This window comes from Ambystoma mexicanum, chromosome 6q (genome assembly GCF_040938575.1).
Source record: "Ambystoma mexicanum isolate Mex_15411 chromosome 6q, UKY_AmexF1_1, whole genome shotgun sequence".
In the NCBI taxonomy this organism is placed as follows: Eukaryota; Metazoa; Chordata; class Amphibia; order Caudata; family Ambystomatidae; genus Ambystoma; species Ambystoma mexicanum.
In genome coordinates this window covers 404,230,061-404,253,874 of record NC_090937.1, presented here as the reverse complement: position 1 = coordinate 404,253,874, position 23,814 = coordinate 404,230,061, and the positions used below count along the sequence as shown (strand labels likewise).

Here is a 23,814-nt window from a genome sequence, read left to right as displayed (position 1 = left end):
TGATACTTTTATACTCCTTTCAACCGCACATGCTAAATAAGTATTTAGCAATTCCAAGTGCTATTTTGCTCAATTTTCAAAGGTTTTCAATCCGATTTTGCCTGCCATTCAGAGGAGGAACGTCAGATTTGCATTCTGTCTGTTGTCTAGTATCCCTGACTCCTTGCTACACCTTTCTACCCACACAAAGGTCAGTTAACAGGGGCTTGAGGGAGCGTTGCAGGGAGAAATACTAACTGTGGTGCTATCAGAAAACACCTCCCAAAAATAATCTTGCCTGTATTCACTTGTGCATTATATATCTGATGTTACAAGGTCAAACTAAGTGTGTTATATCATTTTACAGTGTAATTGCCACCACACAGGTGATTGCTGCCCCATATTAAATGTGTAATTTTCATTGAAATTTAAAAATAAAAAAATATTGTATTATTACACACCAGCCTGGTTCATGGTCCATTTTGACGATGGGTGTTTATAAAGGTGGGTGCGAGACGGGTTGGGTGCCTTCTCAAATTGAATTCATAATAAATAAAATAAAAGTATTGTGATTGTGCGCTGCATCCCCGGCCAGTAGCAAGAATCCTGGTCTGGAGTGTACCGTGCCTTTGAAATTCTTAACAAGGGGAAGCCAGTGGAGGCGAAGCGTGACTGTTATGTGAGTCTTAAATGAGGGGCATAGACAAAAGAAATCTGATGCTGGAACACAAACGAAACAAAAAGGCTGACACAAGAGTGCAGTTAATTTGCAGAAAGTTGGATAGTACCTGGTGGGCAGAAAGAAAAGAAAAAGCTCTTTGGTTGCAGACAAGGAGTAGTGAGGGATGCAAAAAGGCAGGAAACACTGATACTGAGTAGGAGTTATCTCGAGCATTACTGTTAAATTAAGTTACAACATGTATTGTTCATACTCTAAAGCCTGTTATGAGTGAGGTGGTCCCCCCCCCCCCGAGCATGCTGCAATGAACCACTGTGTAATACAATGGTGAGAGCGTCACATTGGGTGTGTGACAGTTGGCAGATCAGCCACTGGTCTACAAATGACATTCCTCTTCCAATGGGCATTCAAACATGTTATGACATGTGACATCTGGCCCAGACTAATGTTTGAACATTTATCTTGGGTGCTAGTATCAGCATATTCTTGCCAGTGCAGATCAAGGAGTCGCACTGGGCTAATATGCAGAACATCCTGCAACAGTCGGGCTTCTGCCGATCCCCTGCTGGTACTGAGGTTTTATATCTCCTAGAAGGGGTCTGAACCTTGTGGCTCTCTAAATGGGATGCACTACAACTCCAATGATCCCTCACATTGTACTATGCTGGCTAAGGATGAGGAGAGGTGCGCTCCAAAATGTCTGGAAAGCCAAAAGGTTGATTACCCCTGTCCTAAGGAAATGAAATATGTAGGCTGCACAAAATGCCCATTTTGTTTACTTTTCTTGAAGTGTGAAATATTGTAAATCCTTAGGGTCATTGCGTCTATGGGGTCTCCCTGATCTTTTGTTTTTCAAAGGATATTTTACCTGGAGGGATCAGGGAAAAGCAATGTGCACCTTTTTTTGTACATGAAGGACTACTACTACATGACAGAAATGGGAACATGCAAATACTGCTGCCCTGTTTGCACGGTCATTTGTATTGCTTAAGGTACACACCTTTTGGTTACTTGTGCTACAACACTGGAGAAACAGCAAGGATTCAAGAAATGGTTAAAGTATTCTAAGGTGGTTGAGTAGATGTGTTACTATTGTGTTGGATGCACACATGACTGTTGTACTGAAAGTGTTGGAAAAACCCTTGCGTGTTACCGCTTGTGTGGTCCTTTTGCGATCATCAATAGATCTGCTCTACATTCCTTGGGGAGGACATGAATGGTTGTGCAAACAGCATCATAAAAACAACACATATGTTTGCAACGGTTTACTGAGCAGCAACGCTCAACACAGGGAGTCCTTTCCTCCCACTTGTTACACAACAAACTATTTTAACAGATTCTTTTTTTTAGCCCTATCTCAGACACATATAATGCCACTTGGTTCCCTCTGCCCTGAGCCAACAATGAGCCAAGAACCAGGTCGGTGTACAGGAAATATACTGGTATTTATTTAAATAAAAGTGATAGAACTTAGCACAAAAATGTCAAACACCATTTTATTCGTGGCACAACACAATCAACTTCTCGAAGAATAAATAAGTCACAAAAGTGAATTGAAAAGAACACAATCACAATTCTTCACTTGCTACACATTTCACCTCACAAAATAGTTACACTGATCAATAACAAAAGTAATCATGTAGTAGTGTGCGAGTGGTACAAATACATATGGCAATTATGATTTTGCCTGCATGTTTGCTTTAAAATAAACACGAGGTGATTTAGCGGTTTGTTTTTCAGACCCACCTTGCTTTGGTCTATGTTGGGAAGTCAGACAGAAAGAAGTTTCATGATTTGGGGAATTTGGGATTTTAGACGCCCTACTGAAAAGGCTCTTGTTGGGGAAGCTGGATAAAAGGTTGGACTGATTTAAGAACAAAGCCGCCCCTCTTCCTTAAAGAAGTTGGTCAGCAGGACAAAAAGGATTACCCAATTTAATTATAGGCTATAGTTTTCAGCACTCACTGGAAAGGTAGCTTTGTTAATTTAATATGTTAACAAAATTCACACGTAGTGTTCTTCCAAATGGGGAATTAATTAGATTAATACTTTTGGTTAACTAGGCTAAGGATCTACACAGTTTTGCCCCCCCCCCCCCCTCCGCCCACTATAAAGGGAAAGGATTCAAGGCAAGCAGACTACCACTGTTCAGTTTCCCAGGGCTCAGTTCTACTTACATAGAAAACCTCTGCTTAAGGTTCAGGAAACCCAGCTGCATCTTGGGACATTCTGGAAAGATAGAGCAGGGGTCTGGTCACCACACTCTCAAAGGAGGCCTCCTGCTCTCCATCATAGTACCCAGTCAGCTTTGAGGCTTTCCTAGGAGTAGGCAGCTCCACCCAGATGCATTCTCAGAAATCGCCTCTGGTGTCTCCTTACAGCTTTCAGGTGATAAGTTTCAGCAGATTTCTTGGTGGTCTGTCTCTTGTCTGTCTCCCTCTGCCCTAGTGCAGTCCCCTTTATATAGCAGCGATGACACCACCAACTTAACAATCTTGGGGAAGTACCCTGCAATAATTCCTGCCACTAGGATTGGACATTATCCTTCTCTCTCCTCCCAAACCCAGCCTCCAAATCAGGATTGGTTTAGGGGTCTGGAGCAACATATGGCAATTCCCATTTGTAATCACCCTTTTCTCCTTTCAACTTTTGTCAAAAACTGGTTATGTGGCACAACTTCATAATTTTACTAGCAACTGCCAAAATAAACATATTTTATGATTTAGCTAATCATGGCGAATTAAATAATAAGTCAACCACTGAGTCCGTACCATGTAGCACGGCCAAGTGGCACCTTTCTGCAGCTTCCATAAAAAGCACAACCGTTATGAATATGTAAGTTAAGTATATGCCTAATTACATTTTCCACATGCTCACCAACTCTCACATTTGGAACATGTTCAGATCAGCAAGAAACCTAGTGTAACTGGCCATTACAGTTCCCGGAGTCGCAGGTAGATTAATTTGGTATCCTCAAAATCGCCTGGAAATTACATTTTAAAAAAATGGTACATAGATTAAATCCATCCGGCTTGTAATGGCTGAGAAAAAGGCCCATTGATAATAATCCTTTTAAATTAATTGTGAATCTTCATGTGGGACAAATGGCCCTCCTCCTTCCTTCCGGCCATTTGTTTTCACTGGGTCAGCCTGTACCCAGAGTCAGTCTCTTTTGTGTTGGAAGCTTGCTCTTTGAAGTGGTGACCCCATTTTCACACTGTCAGGTGTCTTGACCCACATTTGAACTATTATGCTACAACATTTGGTGTGGGCTTAGAAAATCCAAGATGGCTGAAAAGCCCACATTTGCGCCAGAATCCAGGAAAACCGCGCAGTTTTGCGCACACCAAAATGGTTGCTTGACCTGCCACCCACCAGTGCGAGCGTGATGGCCCAGAAGCGCCATGAGCGAAATCAGTGCAAAGGAATAAGGTGCTGTTAAAAATCTGTTTTAATTGATGTCAAAAATTGCTAAAATCATGGCCACAAAATCACTCTACTGCAGAATCTATAGCAATACACTGCAAGTAAAATCCCTTTTTTAAAATGTATTAAGTCAAGACTGCTCCCAAAAATTGGTGCAGTACCGGCGATCGACACTAACCGGTGCTAGCGGTCTAAACTCTGACTGGGGACCTGTATTTTAGAAGCTAAGCAGCATCCTGAGCTAGCTGGGACTTCAAAGGCTTGCTGATTAATGAGAATTCTCAACACCTACTGTTCCCAGGCCCTATACTAGAAGGCAGTCTGATTCAATTAACAGTTCAAGAGGCCTCTGTTCATGGGAAGTCTTCACACCTGCTCTTACCACCAACAGTACAGGATATTGCCTTGACATGTAAATTAGGAGGGGAGGAGAGCTTCCTGCAGCCTGGAAGAAAGGAACAATAGCCTCTTTCAATTGAACAGGATATGCTGATTTGAGGTGTAATTGTCAACAGTTGCTCTGGCAGGAAAGCATGCAACATCTGACTCAGCCAGCTAGAGGCGGGCAAGACTGGGTTGTGGATTTTATATTGCACCAAATGTATGTTTTATTAAATTGCTTATAAAATATTGTATTAAGCTGACAGAAATGTACAATTTGGAGATTCTTAATATGAAAAATGCACCTACAATTTGAGACTAAACTCCACTCTGTGTGACGCTCTAAGACCGAACCCTGCTATTTATTAATATTGCAGACACTGTGCTTACACTAGAGAATTGAAAACTTATTGTAATGTGCTCAGGGAGGGGGTGTACCTCTGTGTAAATTTTGAGGAAAAACCAATGTTGCAAAAGCTACTAAAAAGCGCAAAATGTTGTAATTTCTGAACCCAAGCTCGCAGGAACATGGGGCTTGATCAGAAACCTGTCTTAATTCATTCATCATGTGTACATGTATTTTCAACAACTTGTGTATCTGGGAAATATGTGTTTTGGGTAAAGTTGATTTTCTCAGTAAAAGCAAAGGGGCGTTTCTTCAATAGATTGTAAAATGGTAGCACTGGATGACTCACAACTCTGTTCTCCAGTGAGAGCACAGAAAATCATATAGCCTATCAGGATCCTCAGAGGGTTGGGCATAGAAAGTTAGCCTTCCCACCCACTTTCTAAAGACATAAAAGGTCCACCGAGACCCAGGAAGGGACACTCACTTCCCACTTCAAACTAATTTCCTGCGAAGTGCTTTGCCAGAAGACTCCAGAACCAGAACTTAGAATCCAGACTTCAGAACGTGTAGCAGAGAGGCCTAGTCCACAAGCTGAATCCTTCAGAGGCCTCAGAATCCAGCAACCTAACCAAACTATTCAACAGCCGGGCGAGCTGTTTGATTCTGGCCTAGAACCCTGTGCCAGAACCCAGAAAGCAGAGCTCCATCCAGACCGCTGTGCAGTGCCAGAACTTTTGCTGATAGGAGACCAGACCAGACCGCTGTGCAGTGCCGAGACCGGAACCAGAGATCCAGAACCAAGACCAGACCAGATCGCTGTGAGCAGAACCAGTGCCAGAGACCGTCCCGTGGCGAGAGAACCACAGCCAACCTGACCAGATCTTGACGGCCTATTTCAAATTTATAGTGCGAGTACCCAGCCAGAACTGTGCATAGTCATCTATTAGTTTAAAATAAGCTTATCCCATCCAATTCAACCTGCTTAGAACTGCATTAGAAATCACGTGTTCATTCTGTGACTTTAAAGCTGTGAAAGTGTCATTTGCCATTCTGAATCATTATTTAATTTCTGAAAATCTACCTCCGCAAAATCGTCTGCATCTTTCATCTTAAAGCTAGGATCCTCAGCTTTCCAACAAGCCCTAAACCGACTTTCTACTCCTTATAGTTTTTCCGTAATCGCGCTTGACGCACTCGGAAAAAGTGCCGCGAATTGCAATTAGCTAATTTCACCACTTGTAAAAAAAATTGCTGCTTTTGCTTTGCATTGCTGAAATCCGTTTTAAACCTGATAATCCCTCATGAATCACTGATAGTGTTGACCTGAACCAATCTTAAGTAGCTATCAACTACCCTGAATCTCCTATAGGGAATTAAAATCATTTTTAGCATATTTTCACTTCTTTGCAAATCACATTTAAAGTATTTTTGCCTGTGTTTTAAAATCATCCCTGTTGCTCTAAGCTTGCTAGGGGAGAACGGAATTGGTATTGCATTTGATTGTATTCCTGAACATTGTGTGCTCTCCTTCCATCTCCTTATATTGCATAGGGTGGGGGAGGGGGGGGGGGGAGTGAATTGTCAAAAGAAAAAGTGATCATATTATCTCTTGTGGAAACCATCTCAGTTATTTCTGTGCTGCATTCTTTTCTATCATTGCATTTCCTTGAAACCATAAAAGCATTCTCAGCTACTTCATCCTCTCCATACCAACTCCTAAGTAAAATTAAAAATGGTGTGCCAGTGTAATACTATCCATTGTTGATCACTGTCATATTCATAAGTGTGCTATCAAATATTAATTTCTTTATAAAAGTGTGATATACATCTTGTTTAGTTTTTCAATAAATCTTTTAATTTGCAAAACAAACCTACTTCTTGGCTCAGTGAGGACAGGGGGATTCAAAGAGAGGGGCGTTATACAAGGGTTTATCATCCAGATCTATGAACTTGTCCTAAAAATATATAAATAAGGGCTTCCCTTGGGCATCCCAGACTAGGCACTGTCTTAGTTGGAGTACTGAATTAAAGTCGCTTAACAACACATTAGTCATGCTCCAGCTAAGAAGAATGTTTCTTGTAGTCCATGCTTTCAGAGCAAGCAGGTTTGGTGAACACTAAATTTTGACACCTTTATCAGGACACTTTATTGGGGTTGGTCATTAGATGGGAGATTTGACATCGAGGCTGGGAGTGGGAGATTTCCTTATGTATTTTTGCCCACAGTAAGCAAAAGGGTCTGCCTTGGGCTGACATTTTATTCATGAAGACAAAGTGGCTCTTCAAGTGTCATTGGAGTTTTGTAGGTGAAACATAATATGCATTGCTTTTTGTCAATGCCCACATCATGTTTTCCTGACATTTTTCTGGGAGCATGATACTTTTTCACTTTTAAAACTTTTTATTTGTACAGACCTGTGCAAGCCGTTTTTTTTAAATGTTTAAAAATCCTGTTTCCCATGTGGCAGGGATCTGCGATTCCTCCTTGTTTTGTAAATTAAAATGCTGCTTATCCATTTGTAATGACAGGTAGTCCCCTTTCCACATGGCTCTTTAATTTTACTTGTAAAACAAAAACAAAGGCCAGCCCAATTTTGTATCAGTGTTTAAAATCTTGCTACTCATGTGAAAGGGACTTATGCACCCTATATATTGTGCTTATGTGAAATGTACAGAAATGTGCCACTCCCATAATGGACGTTCAGTTTGTAGGGAAGGGTTCCTGTTGCAGTCTCAGAGCAAGGTGTGCCAAACATCAGTACCAGATTCTTGGCAGCACAGGCTTGCTCCTCGTGTAAGACGATGCTTGCCTCTGCCGTATTTGAGGCAAGCTTGCATTGCCCGTGGCTCATCTTAAAATATGTTGTATGTAACAGTTCACACTCCTGAAGCACTGCTGAGGGCCATGCTGGACCTGTTTGCTGTAAAGGCAGCTTGCATTGCTGAGACCCAAGGCTGGGCCTGCTCGCTGAAAAGGAACCTTGCATTGCTGAGACCCATGGCTGGACCTGCTCGCTATAAAGGAAGCTTGCATTGCTGAGACCCAAGGCTGGGCCTGCTCGCTGTAAAGGAACCTTGCATTGCTGAGACCCAAGGCTGGGCCTGCTCGCTGTAAAGGAACCTTGCATTGCTGAGACCCATGGCTGGACCTGCTCGCTATAAAGGAAGCTTGCATTGCTGAGACACAAGGATGGACCTGATCACTATAAGCTTGCACTGCTGAGACCAAAGGCTAGTCCTGCCCGCTATAAAGGAAGCTTGCATTGCCGAGACCTAGGGTTGGACCTGCTCACTGGAAGGGAAGATTGCATTGCTGAGACCCAAGGTTGGACCTGCTCACTGGAAGGGAAGATTGCATTGCTGAGACCCAGGGTTGGACCTGCCTGCTCACTGGAAGGGAAGATTGCATTGCTGAGACCCAAGGTTGGACCTGCTCACTGGAAGGGAAGATTGCATTGCTGAGACCCAAGGTTGTACCTGCTCACTGGAAGGGAATCTTACACTGCCGAGACAGTGGCTAAATCAGTTCTACGTAGATGGAGATTATATTGTTGAGATCCTTGGTGGATCTGTACTATGTTAGGGAATGTTGCACTGCTGTGACTCATTCGGAAAGCTTGCAGTGCTGTGGCCCAATAATTAGCAACATTTGCACTACCACAACCATTGCTGTTCCTATTCGAGAAGGAAGCTTGCACTGCCAAGAGCTTTGCTGATGCCGATCTATGTAGTTATGGGCCATATTGCTCATCCTCTATGCAAGTGATGCTGGTCCTGCCAAGGCCCATTATGTGTGGGATCCTTAAGGTACAAAAGGGTCAATAGCCTGTGTGATGTGCAGTAGCGGATAGGGCCCCGGGGGCGCTTCTGAAAATAAGAAAAAACAACCCCATCTTCCCCCGACCACCAATTTTGCCACCAAAGTAAAATTTACATCTTTTCTTCTAATGTGTAGTGCGTTCCGGATCTATGCTGGTCATTGAAAAATGCCCCTCCTTACAGCCTTTAAATGGTGCCGTCTGTGTGGAAACAAATTTTAATTTGTGTTACTCATTTCTTGAGACAACTGCAGGGATGGACGAAGGGCTTTTTAAGTTTTTCAGTTTGAAAGCAGCCTCAGACACCACCACCCCGCACTATCCCACCCATGTTGCCAGTCACAAGTTTAACACCACAGCAATATAGTAATGTCTATATGTCTTTCATTCTGTTGCTTTAAATGTGCAGCACTCATCTTACAAGTTGATTTTGCTGGAGGCCTTACAGCCCTCCCTTCTCTCAGGGTATACAGAAGTGTTATCACCTCGTTGCCTTTTAACAGTTCCTCCACATCAGCCCCTTGCTGACAAAGGATGTATAGCTTTTTAGTGGGCATTTAGTGTTCAAGCTCCCCACTAGCTGGCCTTCTCGTGATATTAGACAGCTGATAATCCCAGACTGCGATTTCATTGTCGCCATTACAATGTATGGTCTTGGGGGGATAGCTCAGGGGCAACGTGCTCACCTTGGAAGCAAGACGACATGGAGCACCACAGGTTTGATCCTCCTTGGGTCCGCACTTAGAAACCTCTTGGTATTAAGCGCGTTATATCATATGCACCCCACAGAATGTTTTCCACTTTAAGCAAGAGGGTCCCTCCCCTGAGCCTTTAAGTGGCCTAAAAAAATGGCCTAAAAAAATAAATAAATAAAAAATAAAAATCGAGCTGGAGTTCTTAGTGGGGGCGTGGCCCGAGAAAGGCAGCTCTTCAATTAAGAGTCAACACTTGCCTCACCCAAATGCCACCCGTTAGAGCCACGTAAGAGCCCTGGCTTGATTTTGCAAAAGGGCCATGGACTACAGGCAGCATTTAGATCAGGTTAGTGATGCCGCTTAATTGCGACACAGACCCCAAACCAGGCACCACTTGCATTGATGGGGCGCAAGGGTGATGATCCCTGAATTTTAAACGAAAGGGGTGTCTGGCAGGGGGTGGCGGGTTACTCAGGTTCAGCAAGACTTTTTTTTCTAGCACAAGAGCTTCAGGCTTTAGAAAAAAAAAGTCTTGGCTTCTAGTGGGCTGGGGTGGCAGGGGACTTTAGGGAGCCCCGGCAGGGCCGTCTCATACACAGTTTTCGGAGCCTGCCTGGGCTCTGCCCTGGCCAATTTAAAAGACTGGGCCGCAACCATCATGTTGAAATGTGCCCCCACACATCTTCAGCAAGGCCAGAGACAATGTTTTCGCTAGCTTTGTTGCTGTAAATGAAAAGTACACTTTGGTACGCAATAGATGGCAGAAATAAGGCAGTGTCTCGCTTGCCACATGCCACCTTGGACAATAAAGCGTGCAGAGCCACCGCACTGTTTAAAGAACTCACGGGTTTAACTGACTGAATGGGAGTGGCGGGCATATCCCCGTGGACAAGGAGTGGCCATAAAAGGAGATTAGCGGGAATTCGAGGACAGGGGACACGCCGCCCTCCCTGAAAGGATGTGAAAGCCTCAGAGATAACTGCCAGCACAGGGTGACGCAAACAATAGTAACAAGATAGAAAAAAAAGAACGAGTTTGGTCGGTGCAAAAGTAGAGCGGGGGGCGAAGCTAGGCCAGGGTGCTGAAGGGAGCAGGGTAATGAGACGACTCCAGTACAAAGCATCTGGGTTAGGACCAGTTTACACCAAACATGAACCACATGCGTGCAAATAAAAAAGTACAATGCTTCGCTGGCCCTTAAAATCAAGCTTCTCCTCACTTCCGAAAGGGGACACCGTTGTCCTGGAGAATGAATCATTCAACACTATAGAAAACAAACACCAATTACCAGAGGCGTGCCAGCCATGCTCCAATAAGGAACCCAAAGGCTACCGTAACCCCGGGGCTCATCCCAGAATCCCCCCACGCCCGCCGCTGACCGAGCTCCGGGAGCAGCCAGCATTGTGTTCAAGGCACTGTAAACTAATTAGCGTTATCTGACCTCGTGCAATTACCGGGGTCAGTGTTCGGCACTCCCGCGGCGGCTGCCACCTCGCGCCTCCCCGCGTCACTGTTGGCTGGCTCACGCAACTGTAAAGCCCCCCCCCCTCCCGCGAGCCTGCCAACTAGACGGCCCACCTTCCATGTACATATGCCCCGTTTCTTCCCTCAATTGATCGTCAGTCCTGATTTTCTCTGCACTATGCGATGGATGGTTGGTTGTGGAATTCATATTATAAAATGAAGGACTGCACGACCCAGAATGAAGGTTAAAGGACTGGACACGCCTCTGAATAGGGGATAAATTGACATGTACACAATTGAAACAATGGAACGCCAGTTACAGCATCTAAATGAAGCTCATAGTGCAAAAGGCAAACCCCGCCCCCAAATGCTGAGAGAATCTGTGATTTGATTGGACACTCACTGATGCCCGGTCAGGAAAGACACGCGTGATGCCTACATCCCCCAGCCCGCTACAGGCGCAGGGGTCTGACACCGCCTGCCAGTTTACTTTCTAACCTCTGTTCCGTCCCAGTGCGCTATGACATTTTCGCAGCCCCGTCCCAATTTACTTTCGGCGTTTCTGATGCAATTATCCGCTTATTTAAGTTCCTCTGCATTGTTTCCCTTTGATGTGGCGGAATTAGCACCCCCGCCCCTTCCACAATAGTGGGCGTTGTTCACACGACGTCTTGCCTCGCGGCCATGCCCTAAACACCCGGGATCTTATTTGCGCCCGCCTATTTTCCCACCTCCTTGTTTAAGTAGAGATCCAAGCAGGGGCGCCATGAGTCCAAAACTTAGTTGGGGGGGGGGGGGTTTATCTCCAAATGGCAAGGAAGGAGCTACCTACACAGACTGCGTGAAGGCAGGGCAAACTCACTAGTGGGTGGCGTCCTCCGCCAAACAATGCCTGTGGAAACTAGTGGCAAGCTGCCAGCGAATGGTGCACACTTGTTTATGACACCAAGACCGGACTGAATGCCAAAATTCACATGAACATTTGAACATTGATACTTACGAGCATGTTAAGGCTGTGGCGTATGTTTGGCTTTTTTTAGCCGTTAGTTAATTGTGTATAACAAGCTGCATTTACAGTGTAATATGCGGGCCTGCCATGGGCATCCAACAGGTCCCAGGGGTGCTATGGGTTCTCAGCACCTTAGAGGCCCAGTGCCTCAGGGGTTTGCAGGGGAAAACACAGGCTTAAGCAGGGGCAGGGCGGACCATGACCAGGCAGACCTTTGCCACCTTGCAGGCTCGAGCTCATAGCCTGCAGGCCCGTGCTCACACGTTGTGGGCCTGCAGCCCTAAATGAGACATTGACCCAATCATTCCTCTTTGGGAGTCTGCAGCTGTTCTGATGCACGTGCCTGCAGGGGCTCCTTTTCATAGCCCATGTTAAAAGGGCAATACACATGGGCCGGACACATTCCCTTAAAGGGGCACCACACTTGGGAAGGTCACACACCACACGCCTCCTATTTCATAACAAACAAATGTCACTGAAACAAATGGTTCCCTCCCCCCCATTACAGAACAAAATTACTTGGGCTACTTCAGAATCTAGGATCGACAACAAAGAGGATATGCCACTGCTGCACACATGGGGCTCACATTGTTATGGACATACAACACATATCAAAACACTCTAAACATAACCAGCGGGTGAGTGTCGCGATTGGCGTACTGCCAGTTGAATGCTGGCAGTTCGACCACATGTTGCAAAACCCTTTATTAACCTGGGGCCAGTGGAACTTCCCCCACTGAATGATGCCATTGCTAGCTGCTGGCACCATTTAGAGCATGCCTACAAACTACGGGAGCTCATCTTCAAATCCATCTAACTGGGACCATTTTAAGCACATCATTGACATACAGGCTCACAGTATATAAACATGTTTACTGCATCTTCTCCGAGCACTTGCAGGAGACCGGTTAACTTTGCTCCAGTGTCCTTTCAGGATGGTCATTTCCACAGGTACATATCAGTTGATGTTACAGTTCAAATGCCTGTAAAGCCGCGCTTGGGGGCACCAGGGTCCACGTCTGCTTAGTCCCTTGATGTTGGGGCAGGCAGCAAAACACAGGTAGCAGGCCATCTAGGCTGTGCCACATGATGTCAACAGGACAGGGGAGTCAGCACGTTACTCCCTCCCCCTTTCCTTGGCTATGATCGCCCAGGCAGGAGTGTCTCTTCACTGTAGTGGGACAGGAGGGCTCACTAGCACCCGTACAGAGCTGCAACCCTCAATTGCTCATAGCACTTCTTCTGGGTGGTAGATTTGAGGGCTGCAAGATGTTGGTTGGCCGGACACAGGTGACAGGGTGCCTGGGCCACTTCTGCTTCCTCTCCCAGGCAGGAGTTACTGCTGCTGATGGGGCCGCAGCAGTCCTGGCCAGTCCTAACCTCCTTTCTTCTAGGCAGGATGATAGTCCAGGTGATGCACCTGCTCATGGTGGCAGAAATCGCACCCAGGGCCACATCGGCCTAGTCCATGGATGGTAGGCCCGGCAGTGCGCACACCAGTGGCAGGGTGATGAGGCCACTTGCAAAGTTCCCTCCCCCAGGGTAGGCACCTGGGCAGGAATGCTGCCATTAGCAGAGGGTGCCCACCCTGGTAGGGTAACACTGGGGGCAGGGTGTTGTTGGTGGCAGGGTGTTAGGGACACTTCTTTATTCAGCTCACCCCAGGTCAGGAGTAGCTGGCAGTAGAGGGTGCACACATGTGGCATGTTGTCACTGGGCCAGGGCGTCGCTGGTGGCAGAATATTTGAAACCACACATTTCCCTCCCCCAGTCAAAGATTATGTTCCTGCCATCAGTAGGGCGAACCAGCCCTCAAGTGAGCTGCAACCCTCTCTTGTTGGTGGTGGGGAGTCAGGTCACTTCTTCCTGCTCCTCCTTGTAAGCAAGAGCTGTTAGCACTGGTGCAACTGAGAGCCACTCGGTACCACCTTAGCCAGGATTACTGGCTTGTTGCACAAATGCTTTATTTCACCGCCAGGCCCTGGACCTGCACAGGGCCATGTACCCTCCTGTTGCATTATAGCAGCACGGCATGTTCCACTTCCCGTCACCGCCTGTGGGGCCTGTCTTCTATTGGGGGCCTCATCTCCTTCCTGCTCTGATGTGGAGCACTTCCCTTGTAATGGGCAGCACTTGCGTCACCTACCTGCGACCAGTATCGGAGAGGGCGTGGCCGCCAGCACCATGAAACGTTGGCAAGCACTGACGTGTTGTTTGCTCCTCCGAGATCTGACACAGAGCAGAAACCCGGGATTGCGTTGGGGCTTGGCGGCAAAACCGCCCGCTGACACTGCACGTTGTGGGGGCATGCTCCGACGTGGAGCACAAAGATTCACTGCCATACGGCCCGGGACCTTGCAGGGCTTTCCACCTCCAATTTCTTTGTGAGGGCACGCCCCACTTCATTTACTACACCATCAGGCATCCCGGGAACAGCAATCACCCAGCAGGGACTTCTTTCCTGAGCGCCGGTACTAGGGCATTACCCACTTCTCCACAGAATGGCCCAGGCTTACACTGTGAACTTGAGCAGTGAAGTGCAGGATAATACCACAACTTGTGGGGCGGGGGGCAGGCACTCGCATCCTCTTCTTCCCCCAGGGCATCACAACTCTCCCCCCAGGAGGGAGGTCCTTCTGTTCTTGCGGCTGCTTCATATTCTTTCCTTGTCGCAGGACGGGGGACGGGCACATGGTAATTACGCCTGACCTTCCTCCCCACCTCTTGGGTGAATGGTGTTGAGACAACCAGCGTTACAGCTGCCGCCCGGTTCTTCTCCTTGTCTCCTTGCAGCGGATGCCACAGGGGGACTGCAAGCTGACTCTCCCCTCGATTCACATGCACCTTATTCTCAGATGGCATTGGCCAGTTAAGCACTAGAGGCAGGGTTCCATGCATGCTCTCCCCCGCCATCCCAACGGCCTCCCCCAGCGTGGGACAGATCCTCCCCTCCTTCCTTCCACCCAGTACAGGGAACCCCGCTGGGGTTCTTCCTCGTCGCCATTGTTATATGGGGGCCTGCTATGGGCATCCAGCAGGCCCCAGTGGTGCTGGAGGTCATCAGCATCATAGAGGTCCAGTGCCTCAGATGGTTGCCGGGGAACACCCGGTCTTAAGTGGGGGCTGGGCAGACCATGACCGTGCAGAACCTTGCCACCTTGCTGGCTCGAGCGTCCCACAGCATCATGCCTGCAGGCCAGTGCTCACACAGTGTGCGACTGCAGGCTTAAATGAGAGATGGACCCAGCCATTCATCTTTGGGAATCTGCAGCCGTTCTGAAACACATGCCTGCAGGGGCTCCTTTTATTAGCTTGGGCCATGACACGGTCATGGCCCATGTTACAAGGGCAATACACATTGGCGGGACACATTCCCTTAAAGGGGCAACACACTTGGGAGGGTGACACACCAAGTAGAGGGATCCCATTGGCACTGCAGGGTCGCTATGGTGAGAGTGTCTTTGAGATATAGAAGGGAGGCCCTGGGCATCCTAATACAAACTGTGGGCCCCAAAGTCGTGCAACGAGACAACGTAGCAATGCATGGCTTAGCCTATCATCATATAATAGAGCATAACAAGGCCGAATGGCTATAGAAAAGGTTTCAAATGGATATAAGTGACCAACTATAAGTCCCAGGGTGCAACCAGGCACTCCCTGATGCACAATGTCGAACATTTGGTGTAACTTAACTAAGACCTAACTTCTTGTGATCAGGGTCGAACTGGGGTATACAATTGTCTCGGGCACCAATGAAAATGTGGTAATTTGTTCCTTTTCTGACAGACTGTTTGAAAAATACCCAAGGGGGAGTTTTTTAAAATAAAATGGGATGCAAATGGTGCATTTTTATTTAAAGAATATTTCAGAAACACTGGTCAAAACTACTAGCCGCATAGTGAAGTAACTCATCAAACTGGCCCACGTGGGCCTAAAAAGAACTGGCCCACATCAACATTTTGAGTTCTTGGTTCGAACATTGACCTGTTGCCCTATAGGCCAGTCCGAGGCTGCTTGTCATCAATAATGTATTATATGGTTTCATCTGCTCACTTGGATGGTCTCGGAAGCATGTGCAGATATGTAGGTAAATGCAGCTGGGTTTAAGGCCTCTTTCTAGTAACATCAAAAAAAAACTTGGGAGAGGCTACAAGTCATCCAGAGTAGTGCTCTTCGTGCAGCCCAAGGAAAAGGGACCACATCTCGGAGGCCAGGAAACTAGCCCACTGGCTCCCAAAGAAGAAGAGAATTGTTTTCAAAGCTCTGACGCTGACAGACAAGTGCATCCATCTCACTGCTCCCGACTACCTCTCACAAAGAATCCACCCCGTCGCCTGTACAAGACCCACCAGATCACCCTACACCAACATGCTCTTTGTGCCATAAGTAAAAAGAGCTAGAGCGGGCGGATCCAGCTTCCCATACCTCACACCCACTCACTGGAGTGCCTTACCTCCCACTATCCGAAGTGAGGCCTCCCTCCTCGCTTTCTGTAAAGCAATGAAAACCATTCTCTTCTCGTAAGGTCCCTCGCAGCAGCATGAATACTAATCATAGGACCCACTGCTTAAACTGTAATGACCAATCACATAAGCTGTAATGATAACTATGTTTGTATGCATCTGTAATGTGCCAATTACTGCTACCACGCCTGTACCTCTGTAACTAAGCTCATGCAAGTAACAGCGCCTCAATGCCCTTGGGCTGCTTGCACGCTATATAAATAAAGTGTCCTATATTCAGGACACTCACATTATTTGACACCTTGCTCTGCCCCTTATTTCTGCCCCCACCACTTGCAATCAGCCTCTACCCACCCTCCACCTCGGTACTCCGCTGCCCAGAGGGTTTGGGAGAGAGGGGGGGGAGCATTTGTCAATTTCCAGCATTGTCTAGATTATTAACTGTGCTTTGCAAGCGTCAGTGCCCTGCAGATGCAAATCCTAGCCCAGTCTTCCCAATCCTGATAAAAGGAGTACCAGTGAAACGGGTCATAATTGCATACACAACATCAACCGAATGGTGTCTTGGATTTCAGAACAGGATTGAGTTATTGCGTGACCCAAGGGTCCTTTTTTAATCGGCACGGGAAGGAGGAAAGGCTGAGTCTGCCAGGCTAACCTTTCAACCTGTGGCCTGCCAGTCACACACATCTCTGCAGCGGATGGTCAAAACACTGATGTGTAGCAAAAGATCATCGCGTGCAATGCATTCTGTTGGAGGAATGGTCCATACTCATCGTCCCAAACGCTCGCATCCAAATGAGGGCTGGCTTTATTCAAAATGTCTCAAAGCTGCACAACTGCATGGATGTTTTGTCAGCGAAAGAAGAACATAAAAAAGCACGTGTCTGGCTAGCTCTGTGTTCTCCTTACTTTTTAAACAAACCTCGTGCTTCTTGCCGTCAGCCACATGTTCTAACCACAGCCCCAAACCACTATTGCCCACACTTACCACCTATTATTATTATTATATTGCTGTTACGATGCCTAGTCCCACCCCCAGGGGGCGCAAGCGTGCGCCTCCGACCGGATTGCATTCCCCTGCTTCTGCAGCTGGCAACGCTCCCTTCCTTCTGCAGAGCGGTTTGGTAAGTTCAAAAATGTTAATTTGAGGTTCAAAACCGGGAGCAAATATATGCAAAACAAACGAAGCGTGTTTTGCTCAGGAGAGCCAGAGCTGGCGCTGCTCGAGGTCCTCGCCAGCGGTATAAACAAATAGCTTCACTTTTAGTTAAACCGAAGCCTCGGGTACTCTGGGATCAGTGGCAGGAACGGCTAGGTATGGTAAGTGTCTGATAATGCGGAGGGGGTGGGGCCGCTTCCCGACCACCCTCCGCCTCGTTGGCGGTACAAGCTCCTCTGGGATGGAAGCAAGACGGCCAGGAAGTCTGTCCTGGATTTCACAGACATCAAAGGGCAGGGCAGGCCACCAGAGGCCGGCGCAGCATCCAGGGAGCATGATTAGAAGCAGCTTTCGGGGGTTCTCGAGTCTCCCTGGGAAAAGAAAACGGCCCCGCCCCAGAAGGACGGGTGATGGACCGAGCTCTAGTTCACCGCCTCTTCGCCTCCCCCCGTGTCCCTTGCTTCGGGCTGCGGTTTGCGACGGGCACAAAGTGGACTGTGCAAAAGGCGAAGGCGCTTAATGCAAGCCATGCGTGGCCCGCGCGTTCCCCGCTCCATGCGTGTTACATTTCCCAAAAAAGTCCCATTGGGTCGGGATTGGCAGAACAAAAACTGTCCAGACTTAAAAACTAACAGCAGCACAGGTTATACATGCAACAGGCACGCCCTTTGCCATGCATCAGTGTCACCAAGACCAACAGAGCACTCTTCTCCGTCGCCCGTTATAGGCTTTCAAAAAAATAAAAGGTTTATAAAAAAAAATAGCACCCGCTTGCAAAAGACGGGTGCCTAAAACCCCACACGCATTAACCGGTCTATTGAAGAGGCATGCCGAGTTCCTGCTCTGTTCCCTGACCTTGGGAGGATAGCTCAGCGGCAACGTGCTCGCCTTGGAAGCAAGACGGCACAGACAACACAGGTTCGATCCCGCGCTTAGAAACCTCTGAGTATTGAGCGCGTTATAAATAACCCATCATATCGAGAACCAGTAACGCTAGAATATATACCCTCCCTATCAGCGAACACACCCCTCCTGGTAAACGCCAAGGACTAATAAGCAGCCATTGAGGTCGGTACATCAGTCCTCGACTGCGCCAGCACCAAGGAATGGACCTTTACCCTAGCACTGAAAGCTCCGCAGTAGGGACGGCCCCGAGAAAGACGCTCCCCGTTGCCCAAACGTGGGGCTCTGCCTGCCACTAGGGCGCGCATCTGCGCTCGCCGGCTTCACGCAGCACGCAAGAAGCCACGTTTTGCTGCCAGTACTGGCGGGAAGCCCCCTATCTCGCCCAAGGCCGGGGGGTTAGGCCTTCCAGGCAGGGCGATAGCATGAGGCACAAGATTATTGCAGACACCGGACACATCCTAGAAACAAGACAGCAATTTATACATGCAGAACTACAATCACCATCATGCAAAGGGCAAACAGACCAGGCGAGCTCCTCTCACTTTCCCCGGGACATCATGGGAATTCATACTGGGTACAGTGCTAAGTGTACAACACAACAACGTTTAGGCGCTTCGCCCACAGTAAAGCGTACACCACAGACTACCGACAATATTTAACTACCGTGAAAAGATACATGCAAAGTAAGAGAAGACGTGTTTACGAAATCTACATCTTTACAAAATACTAAATTATAGAAGGCGGTGTGGGCGATTTATGAAGTGACCATGGACTTTCTGGTCACACTCGTGTCAATAATACCTTCTGTTCGACACCGAGTTTAGCTAAACTGCTATAGGGGGGGGGGGTTTGCTGGTTCCTACAAGTATCAAGCGCAATGAAAATGCGCATCTGTTATGTGTTAATTCACTTACACTGCAAACATTCTCATGTGACATCAATTAAGCATTATGAGTCGGGGGGATGATGTCAGGAGAAAACTGACACCACTCAATGGCAAGTCCAGGGGGAGAGAAAACACGCGTAAAGGAACAACCCCAGCGAAAGAACATACGCAGGGGGGAGGGGAGAAGTTAAACTGCCTAAAACGATACACCTTGAAGGAAAAAAAAACCTACGAGGCCTTTCCACATCATCACCGTCCCTCAGATGTTGCCAACCCGGAGCCACGGGAATTAAATGGTGTGTACGTATTGAAATAACACGGATGCCCTCGTTTATTTGTGTCTGGAACTTTCCAATGCAGAGGGGACCGCTTTTTTACCAAAATATAAATGCGCCCGTCTACCGCCTCACTCTAAGTCCCACCACAAGTCAATGGTACCACACTGTCCCACTTAATGACACCCCCCCCCCCCCCTTTGCGGGTAAGAACAGGGCTCCGCCGTTTTAGTTGGTGTAATGGTCTGCTTGGATGTTGGGGAGAGGAGGGGGCATTAGACACCTTCGCCCCACCTCCACCACACAAAAGTTTGTAAAATAAGGCATCTCCAGAAGTTGAACCAAAAAGCGTGGTATTGGGGGGTTAAAATAAAGCAAGGAGTTGTCCGTTACCTGCTCCAGACTCGGGGTCCGCAGCGGGCTCCTGCTGCCGGCTCCGCTCTGCATGGGTCGCTTTCCCGCGGGCACCTCCTCCCTGCGCAGGTCCCGGCTACAGGGCAGGCGTTGTTCCTGTCAGGGCTGCGGGAGCGGTAGAGGCGGCGAGGCCGGCCTGAGGCTGCAGTGCTGGGCGGCGGGGGCGTGGCAGGGCTGCGCTTCCCTTCCCTCCCGCGGAGCAGCAGCTGGAAGGAGTGCCTGCCTGCTCTGGGCCGTGGGCGCGTGCGCGCGCGCTTGTGCTCAGGCGCCGGGCTGGAGTGTGCCTGCCTCAGCGCTCTGGCATTACTCAGCCTGCTGCGCCGCTCTCCCTCCTCAGCAGCCCGCCCCCTGTCCCTGCAGCCCGCCCGTGTACGCAAGATTCTTTACTCTCTGCCTTGCTGCGATAAAGGCGACCTCACTCATGGCTGCAGTTTTGCTCGTGCGCAGTCACGTTTGGGGCTAAAGTTGTTGCGCTCTACGAAACGTTTGTGATTTTCGGCTCGAGAGTACGGCCGGTAAAAGCGCAATGCGATACGGTCGCATGGTCTCTCTCTCGCTGGCTTTTCCGTCAACAAACACCGCTTTATGCTCTCAACTTACAGATTCGTTTTCCTTTTTTTATGTTTGCAGTCGAAAAGTTCAGTAAAGGCCAGTGTTTTCCCGACGAAGTATATCCATCCTTGCAGCTTCCACAAACTGAGGGCTAAACAGTCATGCGTGGTGGGACGAGCTTCTTTTCTCCCAAATACGACCCTGCTTCAAACTGTTATACTTACTTTTCACCACAATATTGTTTCTGCTGTTTGGTGACTTTGCACTGATGGAATAGCTGTGGTAACCCACTCTTACTGTCCGCAAGACGCTTACACTCCGCAAGAACTGATTGAGGCATGCATAAGCACCTTTATTGCGCCCCACCCACACCTCGTCCACTTTCTGCCAACTGTTAACCCAAATAATTACCCAGAAGCCTTGGTGCCACTCTCTTGACTTCAGGTAATGCTTGCTCACTTGTATCTTAGGCAAGGTTGTTTTCTGGCTCTGAGACAGGCTGCTTTCAGTTTTAGTATGGGAAAACTCTTGACTTGGGCAATGCTTGCTCCTCTCTTCAATTGGAGATACAATGTTTAACTGCTTAACTTCTTTCATAAGAAATGACTGCTAGCGTAAAATAAAGGATAGATCTCAGTCTTCCTTTGGAAAGCACAATTAGGCACACGCAACTACTTCTTCATGAAGTTTTGAAAGGTTAAATGTTTAAGTATGGTCTTCGCAATGTTACATTTTAAAAAATGTCCTTCGCAATGTTTACTCTTCATAATGAGAGACACACAGCCACTTCTTCATAAGGTTTACAGTCTTTTCAGGGTTTAACAATGGCAGGGGCATCATTTAGTGGTTGCAACTGCGACCCACAAGGTCTCCCTCGCTAAACGTGTGGTCTCCCTTGCTACCCCAAATCAAAAACAAAAAGAGCTAATGCAAGGTCCTGGGCTGTGGCCAGAACCATGTGGCTCTTTGCTTCTGGACTCGCTGACTTTCTTGTTCAGGCCTCTTAAAAATAAAAAAAAGAACATGGGTTCCACAAGTCTACTACTTTCAGCAGTGACCCTAAATAAAAATGAATGGGAATACCAATCAGTGTTATCCAAATGGGCGAATAGGCACTGCTAATGTTAGGTATGATGGTTGTATTTTACGTTACAGTATTAATTTTTCTTGTTTGTGCATGGGGCGCAGCCCACTGTCAAGTGCTACCATGCCGGACACTATACATTAATGCAGAGGCAAGAAACCAAGGCTGGTTAGGTGCCGGTGTGTGCTGCACACCCTTATATCAACAAGGGATTTGGTTTGTTTCAAGAAAGTTTGTGTTGCATTCGATACTCAAAATTCTTCAGGTAAGCAAATATGTGATCATCCAATGTTGTATAAGTCAAACATTTTTAAATTCAATAAAATGAACCAAACAATGGTTGTAATGTGATAGCAAATCCGAGATTAGGCCTATGCATTTCAGACCTTCGGTCCATCATCAGGACCTGCACCCTTGCTTGTTACAAAAAAATCCTTGTCTTGTGCAGGCAGAATACACACATCATGACAAAATTAGTCATAGCATTACATCATGCCATCACCACATAGAACAATACATGGCTGTTATTCACAATTACATTTTGATAATGTATAAATAACTCGGTGCCCACCGAGCACAAGATGCACAATAACCTAAAACATATATGAAAAAAAACGGGAAGAAAAATCAAAATCAGCATTACTGTCCATCAGTATGTTTGTTGGCTTTGTATGCGTTAAACAAAATAATGTGAAGCATAATTGACAATGCGGCTCTCCCAACTTGTCTGTTAATGTTATTAATATGATTGTTGTTGGTTAAATACTCTTCAAAAACCTAACTGTTAATCCCATGTGTCTCCCAACACCTTTATCTCTTAATTATGCTTAAGTGCCTGTCGGCACCATCCCACGGTCACCTGTGCCCAAACGTCTGTTAAAAAAATAATGTAACTATATTTGCAGTAAAAGGCGATATGGTATTCACCACAGTGTATTAATACTGAGCATCACCATTCCCCTATACTTCTCGCGTAAACACATCCTCACATTCCGCGTGGATAACAAAGTGGATGTTCCCAGGAGTGAAGTTAAACTAACCTGTACTTGACAGGACTGAAAGTCGGCTTGGTGCTGCTGCAACACAATCTGCAAAATGGCAATGGTATTAGCCTTGAGCTAGTTTAAAAAGGGTAACGAGATGCTGATGTCTTTGTAACTGAAGCGATTCACAGTTGTGTTCGATTGGAGGGACGTGTAGGTACAGCAGCAGCGTCAGAAACCAAAGCTTTTGTGCCTGTCTCGATTTAGCGACCATGTTGCCATAGAAACCATTACTGTACCTATCGCTGACAAGATGGCCGCACTACTGGGATGGCGGCAGCCAACTTGAGATGGCTTGTGGTGTAGTCATGTATAATTATAGAGCAGTCTGCTTCTAAGTTCTACTGCCATCTATCATAACTTCTTTATGTTAATAGAGCGCTAACACAATCGGTAAAATACGTACCTGTACTGCAATGTATTTAGTCAAAGACTATTCCCCCCCACTAATTAGAAATATATAATCAGTTGAGAACATGTGACACGGATCAGTCAATCCAAAATGTAAAACTGGTAACATAGGTGCATGCAATCAGTGGGAAACGGCGATCACTTTGTCAAAGGCATAATCTGGTGTTGCTAGTATCTTGTCCCCGTATTGTCAATTATCAATCTGTAATTCTAGAATATACTATGTGCCCAGGTGGTAGCAAACATAACTCGGCAAACCTCTACCCGAGGCAGTAATAAAAAAGGTGAATGGCAAAGTGAGTAATGACAAAAAGCATTGTGTGCCTTAAACATTTATTTTGAAAATTTGGTTTGACCTATATAATTACAACGTTCTTGCATAAAATAATTGTTGGGTGAAAAATACAAGAGCTGTCTCATATGATACATGAGATAGTGCTGTTGTATGGTGATTGTAAGTTCACAAATGCTTTCCTGATAGATGGAGAACCTGCTGAATAACTGAGGAGAAAACCTGGGATACATATTACAGATGGCAGTTGAGATCCCATTCCTCATTCGTGCCATTGTGTTCAGTTGATCTATCAAGTAAGCTTCAAGTCAGACGAAGAAAGAGAATCTTTCCTTGTACGGGAGGTAGGAAGCGCATATGCCCCCGAAGGCAGCCTGCAGACAGACAAGGAAGTAAGGTGGTCGGATCTGGAACAACCTAACAACAGGATGCCAGGTGCCATACCATATCCTGAACGTCCTTGAGAACGATCATATAGTGAGAAAGGAGAATCATCGTCATATGTGAGCAGGTTAAGATTGTTACC

General features: G+C 47.0%; 1 protein-coding gene across 2 annotated transcripts in view; it reads right to left on the bottom strand.

Moving 5' to 3' along the window:
• Positions 1 to 20,306, bottom strand: part of LPAR1 (lysophosphatidic acid receptor 1) — a 294,717-nt gene extending 274,411 nt beyond the window's left edge. The window contains exon 1 of one of the 2 annotated variants that reach the window (XM_069630904.1): positions 19,886 to 20,306. The gene's annotated coding sequence lies outside the window, so the exon portion shown is untranslated. The remainder of the gene's footprint in view (positions 1 to 19,885) is intronic. The other variant, XM_069630905.1, reaches the window with a different exon arrangement.
• Positions 20,307 to 23,814: the final 3,508 nt, after the last annotated feature.